This window comes from Callorhinus ursinus, unplaced genomic scaffold (assembly GCF_003265705.2).
Source record: "Callorhinus ursinus isolate GAN/ISIS: 27379988/994484 unplaced genomic scaffold, GSC_fseal_2.0 scaffold8, whole genome shotgun sequence".
Lineage (NCBI taxonomy): Eukaryota > Metazoa > Chordata > Mammalia > Carnivora > Otariidae > Callorhinus > Callorhinus ursinus.
The window spans coordinates 72,439,413-72,444,521 of record NW_027397070.1 but is presented as its reverse complement, the minus strand read 5'-3'; the positions used below and the strand labels follow the sequence as shown (position 1 = coordinate 72,444,521).

Sequence of the window (5,109 nt, the reverse complement as noted above, 5' to 3'; positions counted from 1 at the left end):
GTGTGTGTGTGTGTGAGCGTGTGTGGGGACGGGCACTGGCTGGGCATGATGGGCGCTGGGGACAGTGCAGGGAAGCCATCACCCAGGGCTCCGTGTGTGTGTGCGGAACTGGCCTCCTCCTCTCTGACCCACTGTGCCCTGGCTTAGCTCAACACCAGGCTTGGAGGTTAGGCCTCAGAGGCACCATCTACTAAATGGGAAGCACAGTCTGCCCCCACCCCCCCAAGTGTGTTTCCTGACTGGTCTCCCACCCATGGATGGCTCTACCCGATGACCCTCAGTGGCCCTGGCCACTCACTCCGGCTCGGTGGGGCTCTGCCTTCCCTGTGGGGTCGCCCAGGCCAACCTCATGGGAGCAGGGGGCTCTTGTCCACCTTCCAGCCCCTCTTTTCCCGCCTGGACCCAGCTCACAGGGAGGGGGGTGGTGGAGGGTGTTGCAGCAGCACATGGGAGGGTGCCCTGACCAGGGAAAACTGCAGGGATGAGGTGGGTCTGGGTGGAGGGGAGCCGGGAGGGGGGCAGGCAGAAGGCACTCTGTCCTCAGGTCGCCCCGGGGCAGGGGCCTCTGTGTGGTCTAGTCATCCCAGCATCTGTGACCATCCCCCAGGTCTGCATGGGCTGCTCTGGAGTCACACAGGTGGGTGCCCCGGTGCCCGCCCCCTCCCCTGTTGGGAGTCCCAGGGGTGCTGCTTGGCCAGGACAAAGCTCTCTTATTCCCAGAGTGGTGGTGCTGGGACCCCACAGGTCTCTGTGGCAGTGACGAGGGACATGGGGCTAGCCTTGGTTTCCAGGTGCCCCCCTGGGACCAGCCAGTTCTCACCTTGACCCCGGGGAAGCACTTCCTGTACGCCCGCACTCTAGCCCACTGGAGCAGTGAGGTGAGCATAGAAGCTGATGCACACAGTAGGGGCTTTATAAATGTGTCCTGCCACAATGGCACTGCTGATTCTACAACCCAACAGCCTCGTGCCTCAGGTTCCTCTTCTGGGAAACAGATGATAATTACAGTACCCACGCCTCACGGGGTCGGTGTGAGGGTTGGAGGCCGTGGGGCGGGGACGTGGCAGGCTGGCTCATTCGTTCCTGTGCTCATTCGCTCATTCTGCACACAGACCCTGCTCAGGGCACTGGGCAATGCTGCCGTGCACAGGCCAGGCTCTGCTGCGCACCTGGCAGAGCGGGGCCGGAGAAGCCCCACACCCAGTCCGTCCCTTCCTTAGTCACACCTGGGGAAGGTGCAGGCCCACCCTGCCCCTCTCTCCCTGCCTGGCTGGGGAGGAGGCTGGCGGTCACCGCCAAAGAGCTTCCCTTCATCTTGGAGTTTTCTCTACACGCTGCGTAGATGGGGCAGCTGTATGAACAGACCCCACACCCACTCAGGACCAGTCTGCCCCGTGTTCAGAGGAGGAACGGGCAAGACCCTCCTTCCCAGGGTGGTGCTGGTAGGCAGCCGGGGTCAGACCCTGCTCTCACACCTCCAGCGATGGGGAGTTCAACCCCTCACATGCACTCCTTCCTTATGGGTTGAAACCAGCCTCATCATCTTGGGCATCCAGGGTCCCCCAGGCGTGGCGCTGTCTGGGGACAGCCCTGAAGAGACCTTGGCTCCTGCCCGGCCTCAACCTATCCTGGGCTGTCTCCTCTAGACCCACTTCTGTCCACTGTCCTGAAATAGAGGTGGACATGCCTTTCCCAATCCACTGTGTCCACTGGGCCTCAAACCATGCAACTACTAGATACCCGCTGTGTGCAAGACCAGAGCAGGAAGGATCCAGGCAGCTCAGTCAGACCCCATCCCTGACTGTGGGGGAACTTTGCCTCCGGTTCCTCCTCTGGGTGCCCTGGAGAACGCTCCCTGCCCTGGTCCAGAGCCAGGGCGACCGCATCATGCCCTGCACCTGCCGGCAGTGCCTGACATTTTCCGGCTGCCTTCCATCCCTCCCCAGCCCTCAGGCACCTGTTAACTTTTCCAGCCTGGAAAATCACTGCACTTTGATGAAAGGCGAACAGAGTGTACGTAAGGTTAGGAGCTCCCAGGTCCCGGCATGTGGGGTGTGTGCAATTAGCTCCGACAGCCATCAGCACCTCCACAGAATGGGGGGGGCCTCACCTGAGAGTTAACTCTCTGCTGGAAAGCAGTGCAACCTTGACAGACAGATCACCCTGGTCCCCTCCCCAGCAGGGCCCCTCGGATGACCTGTCCATCAGCCCCGAGCTCCTCGGGGGAGGCGGAAGGTGGGGCCTGGGCAGGGGTCAGCTGGGGGCTACTGCCCAACTTGGCTTTTTAAATCAGAAGTTGGTGCTGTCCTGGTGAGGGAGTGTGGCACTGACTGCGAGGCCCCAGACTCCAGACCTGGCACTGAATGCGGATACTTGATACCCTAGGTCTGCAGCACCCTCTCCCCAAAGGCTCCCTGCCCTGGACAGCACCGTGGAGGCATCTGAGGCATTTGCTCTGGGTCTCTTCCTCTCCACTGAGAGCCACAGGGAGAAGGTCCACGCCTGAACCACTGTCCCCATCCTTCAGGGTGCAGATGGGGAAACTGAGGCCCAGAGCAGGTAAAAGTCCTGCCCAGGTCCCACTGCCTGAGGGGGCAGGAGGCGGGGCTGGTGGGAAGGGAAGTTCCCAACTGCAGCTCTCCCAGGGTCATGGCCATCTCCGCCTACATGGACTCCTGGTGTGGCCGGCTAGGATGGGGCACTAACGCTGTGGTCACAAACTGAGGCCGGCCACCATCCTGGGGCCCTAGGTTACAGAACCTCAGGAGGCCAGGCACACAGAACCCACCGCCTGAGCTCCCCGGGAGCAGCTGGGAGCTGATGGAAGTGGTGACCCCAGTTTCTTCTTGAGGTCATGCTCATTTCTCAGTTCCCTCCTTAGGAAGGAGGTTCAGGGGTGGGGCTGGAGGAGCACAGAACCAGCCTCCCACCCCCAGGCTTACCAGCCCCAGCCAGGAGGAACCCCGAGCAGTGATGGGGACTCATGCCCCCAAGGCTTGCCTGTGGGGGTGCCAGGGCCCCCTGTGCGCCCACCTGCGCCCAAGTAGCTACAGACACAACAGCACAGGCGGGACCTCCGGCCAGCGCGCGCCTCGCGGGGCTACCCGGGCTGCCGACCCGAACTTGAAGTTTATTTTCCCAACTGTGGCTGATTCATGGTCAGGATGTGGCGGCCGCGGGGAGGGGAAATTCTGCCCGCAGCGGGCGGGGCGTTGGTCGGGCTGACCCTCGACCCACTACCGCCGTCAGTGCGTGCGGGCCACGTCTCCGCGCCGGGGTCGGCAGTCCGCGGTGGGCTGCGCCCTGGTGCGAGGGGCTCCTGGGGCGCCGCCCCGGAGCTGGGAGCCCGGAGCCCGCCGCCCTGGGGCGCACCCCGCGCTGCCCCAACCCCCCTCCCCGGCCCCAAGAGCTCCCTCGCTCGGACTCAGTTTCCCCTGCGGCTCGTGGGGGGGGTGCGCAGAGGCGCGGACTTACCGGGCTGGGGCGCGGCGGTGCTCGCTCGGGTTGGGCCAGGGGCCGCGGCTGCCGGCCCACCGCGGGCTCTGCACCGCTCGGGCTGGGCTCCCGCTGTGCGGGGCGCACGGAAGAGGAGGTGCCGCCCCGCCCCGCCAGCCCGCGGCCACGTGGGGAGCGGGCGCGGCCCGGGGCGGAGTCGGGGAGGGGTCGCCGGGAGGCCCCGCCCTGCCCGGCGCGGCGGCGGCGGCGGCGGCGGCGGCGGGTGCGCCAGCCGGGGGCTCTCCCCTCGCGGGGCGGTACCCCCGCGGCCGCCGCCCCCAGAGGTCGCCCCTTCCCCACCCTGCTGGGCTCGCTCCTGGCGGGCGGGGGTGGCGGTGAGGGCGGAGCACACGGAGCGGGGGGCCTGGGAAACAACTGGAAGCGGTCCCCCCACCTCAGACCTCCCTGCGGGCCGCCTCCCTGGTCTCCCCTGCGCCCCATCTTCTCGCCTCCGACCCTTCCTCCGGGTCCAGCCCCCACTGGCAGCAAGCTGTCTGACCCGCTCAGCCACAGGGCTCGGGCAAAGTCAAAGTCGGGCTGTCGTTCATCTGCCTCTGCCCCCTACCTGGGACCCCTGCTCTGGCCAGCCGGATCCTGCGTCTGAGGGTCCCTCCCCTGCGGGCCTCTCAGCAGCCCTACCAGGGCCCACCCAGGATGGGGTCTGAGGGGTCTGGGGCAGCCTGAACTGGCTGGGCCTGCAGGCAACAGGCCCGAGGAAGCTGGCCCTGCTCGCGGCCTCCAGGAGTGCTGTGGCCACGTTCTCTGCCGTGCCTCTTCTTGCCCTCTGCCTCGTCAATCCTGCTGGACTGCAGGACCTGGTCCACGATCCCCACATTGCCCAGGGGGGCCTGCCCACAGCAGGCCCAGGAAGCCTGGCTGACCCGCTAGGGAAAGGCGGCCCCCAGCTCTGGAAGTCCCTTTTGATATCTAACCCTCAGCTGGAGCTCACAGGGAGCAGACTGCCCCAGGCCTGAGGGCCCAGGGGACCATGGGTGCATCAGGGGGCGGGTGGAGGCAGGCGGGGCTCTGTCCAACCCTGGTCTGACGGCGGAGACATAGCCCCTGCCCTGAGGGCCCGGCTCCAGCACTCAGTGTGTAGGTCTGGCCTGGACATCGACTTCAAGCCTCGGCTTCCCCGCCTGTCAAGGAGAACGACAGGAACTTCTAAAGCTTGTAATCAGGGCAAGATGAGAAAATGCGGATAGAGCATCCCTGTCCCTGGGTTTGTCTGACAAACCTTTCCAGAGACCTGTGGAATTCAGACCCTGGGGAGGCCGGCCGGGTGGGTGGGACTGACTGACAACGGAAGGGCATGAGGCAGGGGGCAGGGCACTGGGTGCAGATGCTTAGGGCCAGGTGCTTTCCCAGCCTTGCCCCAGCTTCTGCGCCAGGACCCACCGTGTGCCTCTGTCAGGTGGGAATAGGGCCTGTAACTGCCCACTCCCTGCCTCTGCCCGGCCCAGGAAATCTTCTTGGGTCAGCTCCAGTGCAGGAGTGGCTTCTGGCAACAAGCCAGTGCCGGATGAGGGCCCCTGAGTACCTAGGAGAGCCAGCCAAGAAAGGTGCTTGCTGACTCTTGGACACCCTCCAACCTGGAGACGCGGAGATGTCATG

General features: G+C 65.3%; 1 protein-coding gene across 1 annotated transcript in view; it reads right to left on the bottom strand.

The window, feature by feature from the left end:
• LOC112821984 (inverted formin-2-like) overlaps positions 1–3,589 on the bottom strand; it is a 13,337-nt gene extending 9,748 nt beyond the window's left edge. The window contains exon 1 of the mRNA XM_025869258.1: positions 3,475–3,589. The gene's annotated coding sequence lies outside the window, so the exon portion shown is untranslated. The remainder of the gene's footprint in view (positions 1–3,474) is intronic.
• Between the last annotated feature and the right edge of the window lie 1,520 nt (positions 3,590–5,109).